The following is a 21,333-nucleotide window of genomic DNA, read 5'->3' as shown; positions in this document are numbered from 1 at the left end:
TTTCGAAATTATGTGAAACAGTGTTGACACTGGATCCTAAATTTCCAGGCAGGGTGACTATGTATATTTATATAATAAATAAGTATCAACCCTTTTAAAATATTATAATCAAGTTGAAAACTTAATAAAAACATATTCTTATGTTTGTGATAAAAAAAATCAATAATTAAAAAAAAAGACAAATTGTAAAATCAAACACAAAACCTGAGTGCTAGGTGATATTCTTGAAAGGGAATCATTCAAACAATGATTATCTCACTTGCAATAGATTAAGTTTTATCATTATCATGTATATATGCAGACATATATACAGTTGAAACTGTACAACTCTCTTTAAAAAAAAAAAAAAAAAAAAAGGCTCATTCGGAATGAACAAAGTTAGAAACTCTGCACCTGAAGTGCGCTCGGCGGCTTGGCGGATCTGTCTCTTGCTTCAACAGTGCTTGGACTGAGCAGACCCAGGGATGCCCCTTGCTCCAGCCTCCGACTACCCTCCAATCTTTTTTCCAGTCGCAACCTCCAGTCAGCCACTCAGCTGTCCGCGATCACCGGGACCAGCCAGCATTTTTTAACTCCTTATTACCGACCAATCATGAGCTGCCAGATTCGTCAGAATTATTCTACCGAGGTGGAGGCCGCCTGATTAACATGCAACTGCGGGCCTCCTACACCTACCTCTCTGGGCTTCTATTTCGACCGCGACGACGTGGCTCTGGAGGCTGTGGGTCACTTTTTTCACGAACTGGCCAAGGAGAAGCGCGAGGGCGCGGAGCGTCTCCTGAAACTGCAACACCAGCGTGGCGGCCGCGCCCTCTTCCTGGACGTGCAGAAGCCACCTCAAGATAAGTGGGGTAAAACCAGGACGCTATGGAAGCTGCCCTTCTTGTAGAGAAGAACCTGAATCAAGCCCTGTTGGATCTGCATGGCCTGGCTTCTGCCCGCGGAGACCCCCACATCTGTGATTTGCTGGAGACCCACGCCCTAGATGAGGAAGTGAAACTCATCAAGAAGATGGGTGACCACCTGACCAACCTCCGCAGGCTGGCTGGTCCCCAGGCTGGGTTGGGCGAGTATCTCTTCGAGAGGCTCAACCTCAAGCACGACTAGGATCTTCTGGAGACCAGTGGCCTTTGAAGAACCCACCTGACATCAGGGCTGCCTGAAGCCCTCTCTGCAGCCATTAGGCAGATTTTTAACATCCTGGGGCCCTCTCTCAAGTCTTGGACCAAATGGAAACAATAAAGCTTTTTGCAGCAAAAAAAAGAAAAGAAAGAAAGAAACTCTGCACCTTTGGTGACAAAGTATGTGTGGATCTTGCATTTGTGGATTTAGTAATTAAATGATACATATAGAAGACTAAGAATTGATAAATTTAAAAAAAAAAAAAAAACTGATATTTTTCCTACAGAAAATCTTACAAAATTCAAAATGTTTAAGATGTTAAAAAAAAAAAAAAAAGCATACATTGTGTCACCCAAACAGATGTGCCATAGAAATAGAGCATTCAGATCTGGTTTAAATGAATCTTGTCCCAAGTAAAGGAACTGCAGAACTCTTGTTCCTGTACCAGCTGCCTCAGCTGCTAACAATATTAGCAGCTAATGGAAAAGGTGACTTAGATGCCTGAGCATGGGCGGAGCACCTGTGGGGTTTACTTCACTCTTGATAACCACCGCTAAATACAGTCTTCACATATTAAACATAAACTGAATGTAGAATGCAACAAAAGAGCACACTCAATTATATCAAATTAGCATCTGAGTATATGTAATCACAGAGTTTAGACCAGAGTTATTAAGCTGTCCTTTGTAGCACAGTGACAACGATTGAAAATGATCCCATAGTAGAATGTAAGGGGTTTTATGAATGCACAGTGGCATCCTTTATAATGTTTGGATGCTGACGCTGGAGTTTTACAGAATATTTCCACACATGCAGGCCTGCGAGGAAAGAACAGGCTTCATCTTTTCTAGACTCCTTTCTGATAATTTAAAACTTTGCCATCTGACAAAGTTTGTATTTTTATGGCAATTTTAGATTTAAAGGAATAGAAGCATCAATGGAGATGAAATTCACATCACCTGCATCTTCAAAGACAATAACAACAACAACACTCTAAAGATCCCAAAGTTAAAGTATTGGTAGCCTCTACCAATTTTCCCCAAATGCCAAACAAAAAACTACATTTCAGGACAAAGGTAGCAGAAAGAGAAGGTATGGGATCATGAAGTCTGATTTGCTTTTTCAACCAACCAATGAAATAAACAGCTGCAACATTTAAGTGATGCTTCTCAAGGTTGTCAAAATTCTCACCTGGACAGAGGCCCAATTCTAAACTCATTCACAGATTAAAGGAATTGATGGTTCCTCCTTCGTCTTTAATAGGGTACAAAGGAAAGCCATGGCCAAGGGCTGCCAAACCCACCTGACATCTTGATACTGATGATATATGCATTGTTCTTTTCTCCGCAGTTTAGCCTTTTTATAATCCTGCAAGTGCCTTGAGAGCTGAAGGCATTTTTCCAACATTGCTGGAAGGCAGAAAAAGCTTTGGAATCAGGCAAACTTGGCTTTGCATTTTGGCTCTGCCATTTACCAGTTATGACTTTTCTAGCTTCCTCCTCTGTGAATTGAATATAATCATTGTGTTGGATGTCTTTTTTCCCATTCTTACTCCACCTCCCTTCACTTGCCCTCTGGGGCTGATCTTAAAGACTTGAATGTGGTCCTTTCCCTCTGGCTTCTGGTTACCTTTAACCACTGGGTCTTGGAGGTTGAGTGGCAGAGGGAAGTGCATGAGGAGTGCTTCACAGGGTCGAGAGGTCTGGTGTATTTTGACACCTGAAAGGTGTGGACCTCCACAACAGCCCTTTCTCTGTCTTTAATAAAATTTGGCAACTCTCTCCTCTCATGGGCTTCCCTGGAGGCTGAGACTGTAAAGAATCTGCCTGCAATGAGGGAGACCTGGATTCAATCCCTGGGTTGGGAAAATCCCCTGGGGAAGGGAAAGGCTATCTACTCCAGTATTCTGGCCTGGAGAATTCCATGGACAGAGAAGCCTGGCAGGCTACAGTCCATGGGGTCACAAAGCGCTGAACACTACAGAGCTACTTTCACTTTTCTCTCCTCTCTTTAAGGACTAATGGTGGCAGAGCCACTGAAGCCCCATGCAGAGTTTGGATTACCTAAACTCTGCCTGACCCTTTGAATTAACCTCTGTATTAATTAATTGAATAACTTTAACTTGAATGTGACATGTTTCCTTTGAAGATCCTGACAGAGCATTACATTCCTCCTGAGATCTTTTAAAGATACTAAATATTTGTATATGTTTTTATCCTTAATACCTAGGACAATTATTGACATACATTGATTAATTTTTAATGAATCAGTTAATTAATCAATTAAACCAAGATTGGATAACATAGTTTGGTTTTAGAAATACCAGTAAAATATATATGCTAATGATGGATCCAAAGAACATAGATTTTCCTCCTAAATAATAATCACCTGCATGTAGCCAATACATGCTTCACATCAAGAAGATCATCTATGGATTCTTAGATGAGCCATAAAGTGTAAGCAAGCATAAACTGTCATCTCTGTTTAATGAAATAGTTCAGAATTACTTGTGCAAAATTTACTAGAGAGTGTTCTGCCTTTATTTAGAAATCTTACAAAAGTAATGGAACATTATCAATATCAGTATTGAAAATTCAAGCTCATATGGACAACTTGTGACTGAGTCTCATAAACTTTGAGATCTGTGATATTTTATCCCAGTTTTAACTTAAGAGTCAGAGAAGTTTGTCAATGACATATTTAACTTCTAGTTTGAAAACCTTGTCTCAATTTCAAAAAATTACAAATTTCTTTCTACTCTATTATTTCCCTGGATAGCCAGAGTCATTACATGATTTCTACCTTATCTTAATATCCTATAGTAGATGCTATGTTAGCTTACTATCAAAAAAATTGATTAAGTGAAGTAAGCCAGACAGAAGAAGATAAATATCATATGATATCACATATATGGAATCTTAAAAAGAATGATACAGATGAACTTATATATAAAATAGAAACAGACCATAGATATAGATAACAAACTTATGGCTACTAAAGCAGGAAGTGGTTGGAGAAATAAATTAGGAGTTTGGGATTAATATATATAAAATAGATAACCAACAAGGACTTACTCTATAGCACAGATAACTATGCTTGATATTTTGCAATAATCTATAGGGAAAAGAATCTGAAAAAGAATATATGTTTGTGTGTGTGTGTGTGTGTGTGTGTATATATATATATATATGTTTATACATATCGCTTTGCTGTACATGTAAAACCAAAACATTATAAATCAACTATGCTTGAAAAAAATATGTAAGTAAATTGAAAAATAAAGAAAACTGAGAGTTGAGTATTGGAACTTCAGTTTTTAGTAAAATTTACACACAATAGAAACTCTTCTGTTAAAAGCAATCCAGATTTTTCACAAGACTTACAGCTCATTCTTTTTTTTGTCATTTTGTAACTGCAAATGTATTATAGAAAAGTCAGTAAGATGATCCCTTTTTCTAATATATTTCATTATCTGTTTTATAAGTCATTACAAGGAAAAATTATGTCCTAAAAAACCCAAAAGTCAAAATGAGATATTAAAAACCCAAAGAAATTATAAAATAATTACTTAAGTTATTTTTTAAAAGAAGTGATATACTTAACTAATGATAAGATGACTTGGATCACAGACAAAAATTTTAGATAAATTCTATGTGAAAATAATTCATGACCACAGATGAACTGAAAAAACCACTGAGATAATTGACTTGAGCTACAAAAATTGAAAATTTTTTGTGTCAATAGAGAGACCAATATTTAATACATAAATTTTGCCTTTCACTGATGGAGACCTCTACCTTCAGTATTGATATGTTCCCTTTTGTCTGAAAACATGGTATCCATTGCTTGAAAGTTGGATGAAGTTCTTAAAAACAGAAGACATTTCATTTATAAAAGCAACATCTCTTTTTAGCAGCACCTCGTCTTTCAAAATTTAAGAAAATATTCGAATTCATCATACTATAATTGACGATCATTTGCATTGTTTATAAGCAATATGACTCAATTTTTTAATGATTATATCCCTTAGAACTTTAACAATCTCTGGGACAAAGTATCACTAATGAATTGTATAGAATCCACCAATCAATATTTATTAATTCCTGGGTCGACTTTCTTGATAGTCTTTCACATTAAAAGAAATGAGCACTTTAAAACAAGATACAATGATAAGAATATACAGTTGAAGAGGAAACAGTCTCTGTTTTTTAGGAGTAGATAACATTTGCAGAAAAATTAAAGCAATCTCTATGATATAGGGCATGTGCTAATAAATGTATTGGGTTTTTTTTTTCATTGTAGCAGCAAACAATTTTTAATATTTGTTTTGAGAGAACAACATATGCAGGAGATGGCAGAGTTAAAGAATCAATAGCTTTTCAAAAAAGCAAGATGCTTTACTGGAAAGGAGAATAGAATAATCAAAGTCATAGAAGCTAAAAAATGTGTAGTAGTAGAGAAACTCAACAAGCATTTGTTATTTACAGAATGTATAATAGTAAAGTGACAGAAATTTAGAACATTTGGTAAGGACTCTCAAAGGGGCACTAAAGAATTTTAACGTTATTCTCTAGGCAATAGGAAGCCACTTGAAGATTTTTGAGCCGAGAAGGAACAAAAGGCAAGTTCACAGAAAATATCACTGACTAAGAAAGAAGAGTATATTCAGTTCACTTCAGTTGCACAGTCGTGTCCTACTCTTTGCGACCCCATGAACCACAGCATGCGAGGCCTCCCTGTCCATCACCAACTCCCAGAGGTTACCCAAACTCATGTCGATTGAGTCAGTGATGCCATCAAACCATCTCATCCTCTGTTGTCCCCTTCTCCTCCTGCCCTCAATCTTTCCCAGCATCAGGGTCTTTTTCAAATGAGTGGAAAAGTAAACTCCTATAATAAATAGATCCCATAATAGTGGCTCAAACACAGTAACATTTTTTTTCTCTTTCCTGTAACAGCACAGGGCAGGCGCTCCTGATAGAGCTGAGGAATGGGAGAGGCTTTGCCACATTCACAGACACAGCCTACGTGGCTCTTCCATCTTCAACCGGTGGCTTTCAAAGATAGAATAATCATCTCTTTCCATCTCCAGGGAAGGGAGAAGGGAAAGCAAGAATCAGAACACAAAGGAATTTTTATGGAAACAAACTGGTAGGCATTACACCTGCAAGCATTCCATCCTAGAGAGTCATATCATCATGTGGCCTGTTTAACTAAAGAGGAGGCTGAAAATTCAGTTGTGTGGCTGAGCAGTTCCATCCCTGGGGCAAACCATGGAAGAAAAAGAGCACAGATTACCTTGAACAACTAACAGGTGGCATTACAGATATTAATACTAAAAACTCTGCTTTTTACAGTAGAGTGAGAAAAAAGGGTCTCCCATCTCTTTGGTGATTTCTTTTGATTTCTCTTATCCAATTGTTTTGTCAATAAAATTATCAACACTGATTTCAACCTCCCCAACTCTCCTGTATCCTCCACGTTCCACCCAGTCTCATGGTTAGAATAAAACTACATTGGCAATGATTTTCTTGGATATGACACTAAAAGGATAGCCAACAAGAACAAAAATAATCAAATAAGACCAAATAAAATCTAAAAAGCAGTGTGGAAAAATTAAAAACTGTATTTGTAAAATCTAATTGAAGAAAAAACTTTGAAATTAGACACTCATTTCAAAGCTTAACTTATATTATTGTATTTACAAGTATAACAAATTCTATTATTATGCAAAATTATCCTATATTCCCCATAAAAGGGTTATACATTGCCACCCATTCTAGCTGTTTGTAGAATATTCTTGTGGTTTGCCACATGGATATGGCATGGATATCAGGCTTGCTCTGTGACTTTCTCTGATTAATAAAATATGAGGTGATTAGACAGAAGGATTTAAGAGTCATATTCTTGTTTCATGGTGACTTTCCAATCTGGAACCAAAAATGAATGTAAGTCAGAGACACAGAAAACACACAATTGCAGACATGTAATATGATAAGAGCCACTTTAATTCTTGGGCTTCCCTTGTAGCTCAGTCAATAATCTGCCTGCAGTGCAGGAGACCTGAGTTTGATCCCTGAGTTGGGAAGATCCCCTGGAGAAGGAAATGGCAACCCACTCCAGTATCCTTGCCTGGAAAATATCATGGAGAGAGGAGCCTGGTGGGCTGCACTCCATGGGGTCACAAAGAGTTGGGCACAACTGAGCAACTAACACTTACTTAATATGGTAAGAAATAAATGTTTGTATAAAGTTGATAGTGATTTGTTAATGCAACATAACCTAGCAAATGCTGACTAGCATATTAGAACAGCTCTCACTTTATAGGGTGAGTATATTGATATGAGGGGCTTCCCTGATAGCTCAGTTGGTAAAGAATCTGCTTGCAATGCAGGAGACTCCAGTTCTATTCCGGGGTTGGGAAGATCCGCTGGAGAAGGGGTAGGCTACCCACTTTAGTATTCTTGGGTTTCCCTTGTGGCTCTGCTGGTAAAGAATCCGCCTGCAATGAGGGAGACCTGGGTGTGATCCCTGGGTTAGGAAGATCCCCTAGAGAAGGAAAAGGCTACCCACTCTCTTGGCCAGAGAATTCCATGGACTGTATAGTCCATGGGGTCACAAAGATTTGGACAGGACTGAGCGACTTTCACTTTCACATTCTTTTTTTCATATTGACATGTAAATTTTGCAATGTGAATCTCCTCATGGAAATAACCCAAACTTAAGATATCACTCTTTTGCTGAATAAACATCTCAATGACATAACATTACTGTGATACATACTAAATAGAACAGAGATAGTTGATGACAGAAAAATATAAAAGAAGATATCTCAAAGGAAAGCAATCTCATTCTTGAAGCACAGAAAGCATTCTTCATTATTTCTATTCATTTTCAAATTCTACCTGCCTTAAAGATGAACCAAAGTCTGAATTTACTGTACCCTTGTCATTTATAGCCTGCCAGGGCTCTTCATATGCTGGTTTAATTGTGGTTTATTTTTCCCAGTGACAGCATTGCAGCATTGTTGTTAGTTCAATTCACTGACTTTTTCCCTCCCTATTTTTCCTATTTCACTCTGGGTTAAGTATAACACAGACTATACCAAGTCCTTTCCCTCTGCAAATAGTTTGCAACTCAGTCCCACTCAGGAATGGTTATTTTCATGGTCCTTGTAGTTTCTTCATCTTGTTTCTCATGAATTTCCTATCACTGACTCTTTTTGGTTTTCCTGCAGCAAATTAACAAATGCAATGAAAATTATTTACTTCATGATTCTGCAATGGAATACAAATTTACTTAAGTTGACTTAAGTCAACTTACTGTTATGGATGACTACTTTTTCTGAAAGAGGATAAATATCACTTTATCTATCTGAAAGCATTTGAAAATATCACAAAACATCTAAAATACTCAGAACAATATAAGCAATATCTATGAATGAGAAGGTGCTATTAAATAAATCAGTAGTAGATATTTTTCAGATGGAGCATAGTACACAAGCTTAATATCTTATTGGAAGTCCTTTGCACTTAATTAATCTCATTTTAATGATCTTCAGTTATCATTCTATCAAAGTATACATGCTTTTTACTTAGGCACACTTTGCTAAGTGATAACACATTCACTGTTTGTGCCAAAATAATAACAGCCTTATACATTTACAAAGCATATTTCTATAAAAGTGTATACAAAATAAAATTATATGGCTGCATACATATTCTTAAAAGAATTTTGGAATAGTACATATGAGAATGTTAAAAAGTGGCTATGTTTCTAGAAAAGTTATATTTTATACTTGTTTATATTTTCCAGTATATTCTATAACAGTTTTTACTTGTATGCAAAAATGTGTTTCTGATATTGCACTAATACAAGTTTGTTTTGTCTCAGTTTATAATATTTGAGGAGTGTTGCTGTCCCACAACTATGTTTTATAAAATCTGTGTTTTACAACTCATCATCATATTTCATAAATGTTAAAACAGATTATTAGAAAAAAAAGAACAAGGAGAAAGTTTTTTTCCCCTTAACTTGGCAAGATTTGAGTTCAACCTAAATAATTATGCAAACAAAGAGGTTTCATTCACAACTTCTAAAACCTGACTTTTGAGGTAAGTCTTAACTGGTAAAAACAATATTTCATCCATGATCTAGATACTCCATTCCAAATTAATATATCCACTATCAATAATTTACCTTCTTTACATAAATAGTTTTATAATGCCCATTGATAATTATTGACTCTTGCTTTTCTCTAAAGTATAATTTTTCACTAATTTTGTCACAGAACTAGTAATAAAACCTCATTATATAGTTACAAATTTTTCAATATTCTAAGAAACCTAAGTCTTTTAACAATTTAATAATTATGTTAGCAACATGAGTTTTCACCATCAATGTCATCTAAGCAACATTCTGTATTAAAAGCTTTAGTTCCCATGTACTATTTTATTCCGGACAAGTAGAACTATTACAGATGGGTTAATCCCCCTTCTTTGTGTATCGTGTTAACTCAAATTGCTAATCTAAAAGAATAAAAGCTAACTGTCAGAAGTCATTATTTATACCCACTAATAGGGAGCAAAGTTTTATTTACCCTTTGAAATTATACAGACTTCCTTGAGAAGTCACACACGTGCACACACACACACACACAATCAAAAGAACGTGTCTCCCCCTGAAAATCTTATCTGATAATAAACTTTCCTAATATTTTCCTGCTAAAGATTAATAAACTTCTCTTGAAACTTATATCTAATTTATGTGACTTTAAGGGTCATGCTTTAATAACAATGATGAAACACGATTATTACTTCCTAATGCTGAAATTACAGTTTTTACATTGTAAATTTTTCCTGCTATGCGCCCTGTGGCACTAACATCTTTATCACTCCATGTGTTTCTAGTTTTAAAACCTTTACCCCTGCTGTTTGAAAAATATTTCTCATTTTCGTCCCCTATGGAGTACAGCAGTCCCTAAAGGCAAAGCCATTACTGATTCCGCTGCCTCTCCCAAACACGGATTGTGATCACCAGTGCTGCTCCCACTGCCTCATTGGCTTTCGGTAAAGTATGCAAATGAGATGTGCAAAATACACACTTTTTGCAACTGTGCAAGTTCATACTGATTTATAAAATGGGCAAGCTATTAAAGTGACTGAAAATGTCAGCAAGATTTATGCATGGGTGACAAATTGTATTGGAAATGTTCATTTTTAACATGCTGCCCTAGGTTTTTTTTTTTTAAACAACTTAGATATTCCCTGTGATACATTTGTTTTAAGGCCATTTTTTCCCTCCCCAAACATACTTTTGACAGTGACTTTTTGACTGGAAAAATAAACAATGCTACTTCACAATCACACAATTGTATTTGACCACAGAAAGCAGTATTTGGAAGATATAATAAATTTCCTTTTGACACCCATTTTCCCCATGTACCATTAGTTCACTATGGTTAAATAGTTTCCCTTTATAACAGATAACTTGAATTGCATACATAAATATTTCATCACTGAGATATAAAATTATGTAACTATCAAAAGAATTACCCAGTTACCTCTGAGGAAAATATTTCATTCATATTAAAATGCACAACCTAGGGAACAAAAGATAGGAGTGACAACTGGCGTATGTCTTCTGGAGTTTATGATTCCATCTTTGGAAAATTTCATGTGAAAAATGGCCTAAGCAATATTCACATGACTTTTCTCTGTTATTTGTGAATCTGTTCCAGTATTCTCCAGCTTTGTTTAGGATTTAACCAGGCAGATGTGGCATTCTTGTCAAGCCAAGTGTGGTCGTTGGTCAGAGGTCTTGATATTTCATACCTCTGAATGACAGTCATTCATTCACTAAATGAAGCAAAGGAATAAGAAAAATAATAATAAAGCCAGCTTACACAACATTGTTAAGAAATGAACTAGACCATACTGGCAGAACTGCAAGACACATATGCAAACAGGAAAATCATAAGTATAAGTGTGATACAGCACTATAACAGAGGAATGGACTATAAAAATCAAAGGCAATAAACGAAGAACTATCTATGATTAATTTTACAAAGAGCAGATCCTATCAACAGTATTATGTAGTCTTTCTAGTTGGAAAAGTTTTGTATTAGAATTCTAATTCTACTTTTTATATTCAGATCAGTTTGTACCAATACTATTATTGCAACTGATTTTCCTAATTAGTTCATTAAGTTGCATAACAATTGGTTTACAACTAACAACTCTTCTCAATGTTAAAATGGTGAAGATAAAATTGATTTAAAACCCACTTCTGATCATTCATTCTTGCACATTCGCATGTCCTGGTGTTTGATGAAGCTTTCCTTATATGACTGCCAGCCCCTCTGCCCTGTTTTCACTTAAGTGCCATGGCTATGTTCTTGCTTATTAAAAAGAGTTAGCATTCTACATTGTACTGAAAAAATCCAAATGCTCTTAAAAAGAAAAAGAAACAACAAAAAACCATCTGCTTTTCATCAAGGGGCGCCATCTTATAGCTTAGACTAAAATGAAGGTTTTAAGATAAAGAAATAGGAGTTATGAATATGCAAAGATTTCTGAGGTGAAGATGCAGCTAGAAAATACTAGGAGAAATATATATATAGAGAGAGGTCATTGTTTCTCCTAAAAAACTATTTCACTTTAATAAAATAAGTGCCAGTTGTAAGACATTATTGTTCAAATATTTTCTGCTTAATGGAGGTAAATAATGTTTTATGTTAATGCTGAAATAACTTCATGTTTCCCCCTAGATTTTTAACTTTGCTTCCATGACTGTTAGACTCCATCAGTCTCTTTACAACAGTTGACTTTGCCTTCAAGTTATTATCAAGAAACATACATTCTTGATTGACAGTCGTTCCCACAGAAACAGTTTTACCCCAGAGGATACAAGTGGGAACAGTCAAAAAAGAGGAACAAAGAGTACATTTAAGAACATCTGGTATAACATTGAGAAAATCTGTCTACAAGACAAGCAAAGTCCATCTCCTTCCCTCATCCCTGCACTGAGATGCATTAGAGGAGTAATTTACGACAAGTGGTTCAATCAGAAATTTAACTCATAAAGTCTACAGTTAACAGGAAAAAAGAAAGAAAGAATACGCATATACTTGCTTATATATGCATATGTGTATATAAATATGACTATATGGATATGTTTAACAAGAGATTATTCTACAATCTCATTTGAGTTAGTTGTCATCCTCAGAGATTAAATAAAACAACATGAAATAAAAACTCTATGACACATGTTGAATACAAAAGGGGGCTTCTGACTTTGCATTCAAGCTATTAATTACATCTTCTAATGCAGTTGGAAAAGTCACTATTTTACTCACTGTGTTGACTCCCCATCCAGAAGGCTCATATTGATTTATTTCCCTAGTAATCACTCTTTATTTGCAGAGTTAGCTTTACTAGATCAAAAACAAACTGGTCTAGTTGAAGAAATATTAACTGAGCATCTAATAAATTGAGCTAGGCTGTGGGAACACATGATTAAAAAGGCAGGCTTCCCATTTCTGAGAGAGTAAAGTGTAACAACGAATAGAGTGCCTAGGCTATCACTTAAGATAAAAAGTTCCACTGCCAGAATGCTGCTGCTAAGTCGCTTCAGTCGTGTCCAACTCTGTGAGACCTCATAGACGGCAGCCCACCAGGCTCCCCCGTCCCTGGGATTCTCATGGCAAGAACACTGGAGTGGGTTGTCATTTCCTTCTCCAATGCAGGAAACTGAAAAGGGAAAGTGAAGTCGCTCACTTGTGTCGGACTCTTCGTGACCCCATGGACTGTAGCCTACCAGGCTCCTCCATCCATGGGATTTTCCAGGCAAGAGTACTGGAGTGGGATGCAGTGCCATTGCCTTCTCCTACTGCGAAAATAGCCACTGTTTATTAGGGGGTGAAAGAGTAAGGGAGGTTACCAAGAGTTAGAGCTTTGATGTTATCCTTTTCATATCAGAGTGTAGTCTCTCACATAAACTGGGGAATCTCTAATGAAAAAATCTATTTTATATTTAGACTTCATATTTTTTTCATGTAACAAACTTACACAGCTTATTCTCTAGCAATACAGGCAAATTTTTAATTTCTGTATAAACTGTTCCTAGATAAACAGGCCTTTTAACTAAGTCTCGCCCCCTAACACTTATTTCATTCTCATTTATCTTTTGAAATCTCAGACTTGATGTTATTGGATAGTAAAAAGGCTGCAATGGGACCCCTGTCAAAAGACAATTTTCTTCCTTGAATGATAAGCAATGGAACATGTAAGAACAAAAAGCCAACTGATTAATGGCATGCAATTCATCTACAATTATCTTGCCCATGTTACACAGTCATTGTATAGATTGGACTAGATCATTAAATTATGTGACAGCAATCAGCCATCTAACTTTAAAAGAGGTGGGAAGAGCCAATTTAAAAACTTAATATCTCAGGATGATACAGTAGCCTGAGAAAACCAGCCAATTTAGAGAAAATTACCATATGTACCAACCAGAATGATAGATGTGAGCCTTAGCTAAGCATTTGTCCCTGAACTGATGATGTTTGGAATTCAGTAAAGAACTCTGTGCTTCTTCAGTACGTGTTCTATAATCGCAGTGGTCCAGGGCAGCAAACACTTATAATAATACAGACTTCAGTAGGCTATATGTTTTCATGATAACTTTCTACTCTCTACAACTTTACTGGGAATTTAGAATCATATTCTGAGATGTGAAGATCAAGATTGTCTAGAGTTTTTCCAAGCTCAATGCTTAGTTGTGCTTCTTATGTATTGTGTCTTTATTTGATATACGTACGTATTAGATACACATTCTACAAAATCCATAGCATGAGGTTCTTTTTCAAAATGGGATCAAGGGGCTTCCCTTGGATCAGTTGTGAAGAATTTACCTGCCAATGCAAGAGACAAGGGTTCAATCCCTGATCTGGGTAGATCCCACATGCTATGGAGCAATTGAGCCCATCTGCTAGGAATATTGAGTCTGTGCTCTAGAGTCCAGAAGCTACAACTACTGAGCCCACATGCAGCAACTAGTGAAGCCTGTGTATGCTAGAGTCCATGCTCTGCAACAAGAGAAGTCATCACAATGGAAAGCCTCTGCACCACAATAAGAGAGCAGCCTTCACTTATCACAACTGGAAAAAAAGCCTATGCAACAGTGAAGACCCAGCACAGCCAAATAAATAAATAAGGAGATAATATCAAGAATTTTAAATAAGAGTAGTAAGATCCAAAGTGAATTACTTCTAAAGTTATAACTATTGCCTGTTGGCTCAGATGGTAAAGCATCTGCCTGAAATGCAGGAGACCTGAGTTCGATCCCTGAGTTGGAAAGATCCCCGGAGAAGGAAATGGCAACCTGCTCCAGCATTCTTGCCTGAAAAATCCCATGGTTGGAGAAGTCTGATAGGTTACAGTCCATGGGGGTCGCAAAGAGTTGAACACGACTAAGCAACTTGACCTTCACTTTTTCACTTTCATTTATTGGCAGACAGCAGATATGACAGTAGTCAAGTGAAATGTTAAGCAAGTAAAATATATATACCCCCATCTCATTCTTTCATATAAACAACATTATCAAAAGCATAACTTTGTGCCAGACATCATAGTAGGTACTAGGGATTCAGAAAAATGGGGACCTAATAGACCTCAGAAATCAGGGGGGAGACAGAATCTGTCATTTCAGATGACTCGGATAAATGCTTCACAGTGGAAAAGAGCATAGTGGGAGAACCATATGGAGGGAGCATACTGCAGGGAAATCTAGCATAAGTCACCTTGACAAAGAATGACATTGTGTCATAAGAAGTATTATAAAAAAGTTCTTGCTAGGTTACAACAGTACATGAACCAAGAACTTCCAGATGTACAAGCTGGATTTACAAAAGGTAGAGGAACCAGAGATTAACTTGCCAACATCTGTTGGATCATAGAAAAAGCAAGGAAATTCCAGAAAAACATCTACTTCTGCTTCATTGACTAAGCTAAAGCCTTTGACTGTGTGGGTCACAACAAACTGTGGAAATTTCTTAGAGATGGGAATACCAGACCACCTTACCTGTCCCCTGAGAAACCTGTATCCAGGTCAAGAAGCAACAGTTAGAACTGAACATGGAACAACAGGCTGGTTCAAAATTGGGAAAGGAGTAGGTTGAGGCTGTATATTGTCACCCTGCTCATTTAACTTTTATGCAGAGTACGCTGAACAAAATGCCAGGCTGGATGAAGCTCAAGCTGGAATCAAGATTGCAGGGAGAAATGTCAAGAACCTCTTATGTGCAGATGATACCACTCTAATGGCAGAAAGTGAAGAGGAACTAAAGAGCCTCTTGATGAGGGGGAAAGAGAAGAGTGGCTTAAAACTCAGCATTCAAAAAACTCAGATCATGGCATCTGGTCCCATCACTTCATGGCAAATACATGGGGAAAAAGTGGAAACAGTGACAGACTATTTTCTTGGGCTCCAAATCACTGCAGACAGTGATGACAGCCACGAAATTAAAAGATGTTTGCTCCTTGGAAGAAAAGCTATGACCAACCTAGACAGCACATTAAAAAGCAGAGACATCACTTTGCCAACAAAGGTCCGTACAGTCAAAGCCACGGTTTTTACAACAATCATGAATAGATGGGAGAGTTGGACCATAAAGAAGGCTGAGTGCCAAAGAATTAATGCTTTCAAACTGTGAGGCTGGAAAAGACTCTTTAGAGTCCCTTGCACAGTGAGGAGATCAAACCAGTCAAACCTAAAAGAAATCAGTCCTGAGTATTCATTGGAAGGACTGATGCTGAAGCTAGAGCTCCAATACTTTGGCCACCTGATGCAAACAGCCAATTTATTGGAAAAGACCCTTATACTGGGAAAGATTGAGGGCAGGAAAAGAAGAAAGTGATAGAGGATGAGATGGTTGGATGGCATCATTGATACAATGGACAGGAGCTTGAGCAAAATCCAGGAGATAGTGAAGGACAGGGAAGCCTGGCATGCTGCAATCCATAGGGTCACAGAGACTGACATGACTTAGTGGATGAACAACAACAAGTTTTCATAGAGAATACAGGATATACTTCAGTACATACTGTCATAGTCAGCCCAGGCTGCCATAACAAAACTGGATGTTTTAATAACAGAATTTATTGAATTGGCCAAAAACTCTGTCCAGGGTTTCCCTTAAAACATTATGGAAAATCCCAAGTGAACTTTTTGCCACTATTTCTCACAGTACTAGAGGTTGGAAAGTTCAAGATCAAGGTCATAGATAATTTGGTTCCCTGGCAAAAGCCCTATTCCTGGCTTACAGATGGATAAGTTTTCACTGTTTCTTCACATGGCAGAGAGAGAGAGAGAGTGCAAGCTAGCTCTGGTCTTTCTCTGTTCACTTCTGAGGACACTAATTCCATTAAGGGAGTTCCCTCTCTTATGATTTTATCTAGTGCCATTCTATCATATTGGGGGCTAGGGCTTCAACATATACATTTTAGGGAGATGAAACCATTCAGTTCTTAACATTCAGTTTGTGTCATCTCACACAACACTATTTTGTTTATATTAACATACAATTATTTCTGTATATGTAAAATGACTACTTTTCCTTTGCTTCAAACATGCACTTGAATCTATTTTGAATGTCTACCATGAAATTATTACACTGAATTAATGGATGTCAGAGAACTTCATGAGCAGTTGTTCAGGGTCAGCAAGTATTTGAGATTCCCACTGAGGCAGACATAACTGCCCCAAGACCATTCAGACTGATGGCCGGTTTCTGCTTTCTCCTGGTGAAAAGTACATTGATTATTATGTGGTGTGAGTGGGACTTGAGCAAATGTGACTTTAAGTGGTATGATTTTATTCTGAATCACTTTGACAGTCTAAAGGAGAGACTCATATGCTATGATATTTTTTCTTCTTTTACACTGAGAAGAAAATCTCCTTTATAGAATTTCTGCCTCATGAGAATAAGTAGTTGATAACTGATTCAAAAATCACAGATGCTCTTTTTTCTATAACTGAAGAGAACCCCAAATCTAGAAGACAAATCAATACAATATGAAGATAACTCTATGAGTCTGTGGATGGTTCTCATTTGGGACTACACAGTAAGAGACACTTGTGGTTACTCATTTTTCTTTGAGTTTCATTGTTAAAACCTATGTATCTTTATGCGGACACTCTCATGAAATAACTTAAGTGATCCATGAGACTATGAGCCTAATATACTCCCATTTGTACCTACTTCTTTTTAATAAATTACAAGGGGTGAATTTTTGGTCTAATCGTAATAATAGTACTAATATTGTTCACAATTTATTAAGACTTCATGTGTCAGTTATTTTTCTAAGTTTTTTATCACAGGTATTATCTCATAGGTGAGTCAAGCAATTTGCCTAAGTTCATAAAGGTAAAAAGAGGACAAAGTTTGAATTGGACACAGGCAATCTGATATCAGTTAATTCCCAACTATTGAGCCACAGTAGGTGATATACTTAGTCTCTCAGTCATATCCGACTCTTTGTGACCCCACAGATTGTAGCCTACCAGGCTCCTCTGTCCATGGGGATTCTCCAGGCAAGAATATTAGAGTGGGTTGCCATGCTCTCCTCCAAGGGATCTTCCCAACCCAGGTATCAAACCCAAGTTACCCTCCTTCCAGGAAAATTCTTTACCTTCTGAGCCACCAGGGAAGCCCAGGAATACTGGAGTGAGTAGTCCATCCCTTCTCCAGGGAATCATCCAACCCAGGCATCTAACTGGAGTCTCCTGCATTGCAGGAGGGTTCTTTACCAGCTGAGCTACCAGGAAAGCCCACTGTAGGTGATAACTAACTCAAAATCATAGTTTATTTATTTTTTTAACTGAAAAGAATCAATATTTACAAAACACACCAAACACAGTATGAAAATAACTCTATGAATCTTTGGATGATGTTCAAGCCATTACACCAAGTCTAAAGCTTTTACAATTTTGAATATCCTCTTTAAGAAGGAAGCAAAATTAAGAATGCACATATATTTACTTAGAATGAGAAAACACACCAAAATATCATTTTTAAAGCAGTTAAATAGAATAATCATCACAAATACTTGAAAAATAATAGTTGTATCAATGACTGCCTGATCCATCTCTAAAATTTTTTCCCTTACAATTTTTGTTTGTGTATTCTTTGACTCTTCATAGAACTATAATATCTTAATGATTCTTATTTATTATATAATGAAAAGATAATAAAATCTCCCCTTATAAAATATCTGATTTTTTTTCTATATTGGTAGTTTAGAAAAGTTATTTTCAGGATCACAGGTCATGTTGATAAAAAGCATGTGAATGTTGTCAAATTTGGGGAAACTTCTGTGAGATTCTTTTTTTTTTTTTTTAAATTTATGAGCTGTAAATTTGAGAAAAAATATTCACAATATAGCTTCTGATGTAGGAGATTCTGAACCTTGTTTCTCTTCCACCACAGGCAGATATTCTTCCAGTGCCAGGGCAGCACTGACCATGGCCATTTTGTTATATGACCTCTGAACCCACACCTTTGGGACTTGATGAGTGGAGAGCAGGCACAGCGGATGAGAAGCACATCCTGGTGGCCATTCCCCACCAGGATGAATAGCAGAAACCAAACACACAAGTGTGCTATAGTAAGATTTGGTAAAGGAAAATAAGGGTTGGCCAGTGAAGCTTGTAATTCATATGAAAAGATACTTTTTGGACATATTTACAACTGAATTATCTATTCATTATCTAAAGTTAAAATTTACCTAGTGTACTAAATTTTATCTGGCAATTCTGAAAAAGTGGCTGTGAAACACACAAACATAACCCATTAAACTGAAATTAATGTATCACCAACTAAACTTCCCCTGAGTAAGATCCCCAAACAGGATATGACTGCTGTAATACCACTTGATAAAGAGGGAGGGACATGCAGAGGAGATTGGAAGGAAAATAGGCAAGAGTTTTACCAAGTGTGGTTAAATCAACTAACCTACTTTTGTAAATTTTTGATCATAAATGCAAATAAAGGACCATATAAGCATGTTGTCAGAGCCCCTACCAGTACCAGGGATCCATGCAAGTGAAGAGCCCAAAAGCTTAGGTTAATAAATTTCAAAGTCAACCTGCCTCAGTTCATTGGATCTAAAAACAACTGTTCTTATCCATGTCCATGTTCCATGACTATGCACTAAAACTACCCATAAAATTCTACCAACTCAGTCTCTGAATTCTGAATTCTTTACTCTCTGAGCTTTCATATATTCATATCATTGTATAGAACCTTGTGCTTAATTGATTTTAACTAACGACTTGGCTATTTTTGTTTCCCAGCTAGTTATTAGCATTCTCTCTCTCTCTCTTTCTCTCTTGCTCTGTCTACTCTATCTGCTACATATTTTCACAACTAGACTTTATGTTTATGCAATGCATTGTGAAGGCTCCCCTTCTTCCCCCACCTTACATGCTTTCTGAAAAAGTCAGTGAAAGGGTTAGTCACTCAGTCATGTCTAACTCTTTGTGACTCCATGGACTGTAGCCCTCCAGGCTCCTCTCTCTATGGGATTCTCCAGGCAAGAATACTGAAGTGGGTAGCCTTGCCTTTTCCAGGGAATCTTCCTGACCCAGGGACTGAACCTGCATCTTCTGTATTTCAGGCAGATTCTTTACCATCTGAGCCACCATGGAAGCCCCGTATGCTTTCTATGGTTGCTCAAATAAGACTTAAATGATTAGAAAGGGAAAGCAATTAGTATAAGAATACATTGTGCTGTTTTCATATAATTAGGGAGTAGCATAATAAAAGGTCGAAAAATTGATGCTTTTGAACTATGGTGTTGGAGAAGACTCTTGAGAGTCCCTTGGGCTGCAAGTAGATCCAACCAGTCCATCCTAAAGGAGATCAGTCCTGGGTGTTCATTGGAAGGACTGATGCTGAAACTGAAACTCCAATACTTTGGCCACCTCATGCGAAGAGTTGACTCATTGGAAGAGACCCTGATGCTAGGAGGGATTGAGGGCAGGAGGAGAAGGGGACGACAGAGAATGAGATGGTTGGATGGCATCACTGACTCGATGGACATGAGTTTGGGTAGACTCCGGGAGTTGGTGATGGACACGGAGGCCCGGCATGCTGCAGTTCATGGGGTCGCAAAGAGTCAGACGTGACTGAGCGACTGAACTGAACTGAACTGAACATAAAAGGCCATGGCTTCTTGTTTAGGAATGTTGTTAGATATCTGTGTAGGTGATGAGCCCATCAGTGTGTGATCTTGGCAAGAAGGCAATATAAAGAGAGCATAGAATGATTCTACATCAGCGTAGGAAAAATCAGTCCAAGACAGAAGGAGTATGATGATGAAAGAAGGAGATATACACAAGGACCAGGTATGAATGGAGAGTCTGAGTTTTACGTGAAGAGGTCAATGTAAGAGAGAAACAATCAGTGCATTGATTTCCAAGATGGGAAATGGTAATATATTTTTAGGTGTCACAATGCTTAATATTGAATTTTAAGAATTTGTTTTACCTCACTCAATTCTCATAACTCTTTCCTATTTAACATTCTTCAGTCAACATCAAGTGCAAACAGTAAATTTAAGTTAGTGTTACTTTAGTATATAGAGGGCGGGTAGTCTATTATAGGGCAAGTTAGCAAAATAAGAAAAACTTGATTTAATTATAAAATTGGTATATTCTCTGAAGCAGACTAGATTTTGAACTTCTAAGTGATTACGAGACCTATAGAAATTCAAGGGTCAAATGATTGAAATGTATAATATTTGAAATGTTGATCTGGAGTCAAAGTTTTTGAATATTTTTTAAAAAGAAACTGGGTGCAAAGAGGTCATGAAGACATTTTCAAGTGATCAACCCACCTCAGTTCACTGAATCTAAAAATAGCAGTTATCAGTCTAGGCTGGACTTAACAACTGTCCACTCTCCTTCCTACCTGCCCCAGCCTTATCTTGTCCTTTATCCCTCATCCATCAATAACTTGAAAAGAGCCAAAATAACAAGGTATTTGCTAGCTGCACATGACCTCCAGCCATGCCTACCACACAGTGCATTCTTTTCCCAACCCTGCTCAGCATCTTCGGTTTCCTCACTGCCCTTTATTTATAGAACTTCCAGCTACATGCCCACCACAAGTGAAATGTCAGGCAATGGAAAACATAACTCTCTGCA

General features: G+C 37.1%; 1 pseudogene; it reads left to right on the top strand.

Moving 5' to 3' along the window:
* Window positions 1-421: 421 nt before the first annotated feature.
* Window positions 422-1,157, top strand: LOC139038004 (ferritin light chain pseudogene; annotated as a pseudogene).
* The last annotated feature ends 20,176 nt before the right edge of the window (window positions 1,158-21,333 follow it).

The sequence above is a fragment of the Odocoileus virginianus genome, chromosome 13, assembly GCF_023699985.2.
Source record: "Odocoileus virginianus isolate 20LAN1187 ecotype Illinois chromosome 13, Ovbor_1.2, whole genome shotgun sequence".
Lineage (NCBI taxonomy): Eukaryota > Metazoa > Chordata > Mammalia > Artiodactyla > Cervidae > Odocoileus > Odocoileus virginianus.
This window is presented reverse-complemented; position numbering and strand designations above follow the sequence as displayed.